We start from the raw sequence: 2,663 nt of genomic DNA, 5'->3' as shown, positions 1-2,663 counted from the left end.
GAGTAAGGGGGTACCCATCGCAATGATCAACACATAATTCACCCCCACCCCCACCCCCACAACCACTCCAGGGGGATGAGTGACAGAAACCTTGGGAGAAGAAACACAGCAGTCAGTGTAAGATATGAAAATAATAATAATTTATAATTTATCAAAGGCTCACGAGGGTGGGAGATGGGGAGGGAGTGAAAAAAAGGACTCAATGGAAAGTAAATGTCTAGAACAGGTTTATGGCAACATATGTACAAATATGCTCGATACGATAGATGTATGGATTGATAAGAGTTGCACGAGCCCCCTATAAAGTGATTTTTCAATGAAAAAAAATAATTAAGATAGAAAACCAATCTGTCATACTACAAATTATTGATATATCCAATGTACTACAATCCCTAACAGGAACCTGGGTGCACAATGGTTAAGCATCTAGCTACTAACCAAAAGGTTGGTGGTTTAAAGTCACCGATTAGGTCACTCACGGAAAGACCTGGTTATCTGCTGCCATGGAAACCACAATCCAGAGAACTCTACAGGGAAGTTTTATTCTGACCTGGAGTCCCTATGAGTCAAATTTGACTCAACTGTACCTAACACCAACAATATTAATGCATTGCTTATAACATACCATCATTGTCTTGTTTCAATTGTTCCATCAAATTAAATTTCCAATTCTCATGAGAAATTGCCATAATGACTTCAATGGGAATTGCTAATGCTGTTATTTACATTTATGTGAGCTGAAGCCCGATTTTGGAAATAGCAGCAATTAATATATGTACAGCACCTTCAACCTAGAAATTCTTCTTATGTTTTATAGACAATCCTGTGAGGGAGTTAGAGCAGATATTGCTAGTATCTTTTTTTAAAAATCATTTTATTGGGGGTTCATACAACTCTTATCACAATCCATATATACATCCATTGTGTCAAGCACCTTTGTACATTGGTTGTCATCATCATTCTCAAAACATTGGCTATCTACTAGAGCCCTTGATTTCAGGTCCTCATTTTCCCCCACCCTCCCCCCCATGAACCCTTGATAATTTATAAATTGTTATCATTTTGTCATAGCTTACACTGCCCGACATCTTCCTTCACCCCTTTTACTGTTGGTATCTTTTAAAGATCAGAGAACTAAGATTCTATGATTACATACAAATTGCCACTTACTGGCCATGACACTGAGTGAAACTATTAATCTTCAATCATTTGTATTCTTTTCCTACATAAAATTTCTTCCCATGGTGAACATGTAAGATTGTTTGTAGGAAGGAGAACATGTTTGTAGGAATGGTGCTGAATGGGATCACAAATATCGGCCCTATTTATTTCATAGCTCACCAAAGTTTGCTCCAATACATTTATTGGCTCAAATATCAGAAGACTAACAGTCTCCTCTATGAAGAGGGGAAAAAACAACATAATCGATGCTTTCAATTGCATGATATTTGCATATGAAATAATTTGTATACTAAGGATTCATGAGAGTGGAAGGGTGGGAAAAGGAAGGAAAAAAGAGGAACAATACCAAGGGCTCCAAAAAAAAAGAAGTGTTTAGAAAATGATGATGGCAACTTATGTTTAAATGGGCTTGATGCACTTGATGTATGGATTATTATAAGAGCTATCAGCCCCCAATAAAAGAAAATGAAAAGAAGAAAAAAGGACAAAAACCAATTTAGCCTTTAATTCTATGCTGGTATTTAAATTCTTTGTGTGTGTGTGTGTGTGTGTGTGTGTGTGTGTGTGTGTCTGTCTGTAGTTATGGCATCACTTGTGGAATTGTACAATGAGAATCATCACAGTTTGAAACAATATAATTTTTCCTTTTCATTACATAACAGTCTCTATAAAACTGATACGACAACTTTCAACCATATGTATTTTGCTAGTGAATGATAGATAACAACATCACCTGTCCTGTGACAAGATAATGGATGTAAATCCTAATATAAATGGCAAATCCTTAAATAAATGGCAAAGCATGACCAAATTCACCATCAAAACTGCTGTCAACTCATTGTCAGTTGCTAGAGCCAAGGTAAAGGCGAGCTGTTTGTTTCTAAGCAAACAGTTCATGGCGAAGATTGTGTGAATTATGAATCTCTCACGTCCTACCACATTAAGTGTCTTACTAGGGGTTGAACTATCACTAATATCTTAGAAAGCCAAGCCTTTGCTGAAAATGTCTAACAGCTGGAAGTCAAAGCTTGCTTAATTCTCCTCAGCTACCCATGGAGTGAAGGGTTAATTTATTGAGGAATGCAGTGTGATTATAATAATCATTGTGTATTGGTTCTTGATAAGTGAGAATAACTTTCTCAAGTTTTAAATCCAGCAGGAATATTACATCTATGTATTCTCTAAGGAATCTAGAGGGTACAGACTTAGTCCCGTATGTGCTAAAATCCTGCTGATCTCTTACCTTTAAATAATGAGTGTGTGTGTGTGTGTGTGTGTGTGTAGTTCTCTGAATTTATCACAAAGGGAAAAAATGCATTTTGTATTTAGAATATTATTCTGAAGGGAAGGCAATACTTTTTCTTTGTTTTCCTTCTCCATAATTATGTCATTATTTTAGGCCTATTGCAGTAATACAGAAAAAAAATTAATTTAAATGGTGTGATTAATCTACTGATTTTAGTGCATGAAATGATTAATTA

The sequence above is a fragment of the Echinops telfairi genome, unplaced genomic scaffold, assembly GCF_000313985.2.
Source record: "Echinops telfairi isolate 266 unplaced genomic scaffold, ASM31398v2 ScPeMD7_7469;HRSCAF=8507_1, whole genome shotgun sequence".
NCBI lineage: Eukaryota > Metazoa > Chordata > Mammalia > Afrosoricida > Tenrecidae > Echinops > Echinops telfairi.
This window is presented reverse-complemented; position numbering follows the sequence as displayed.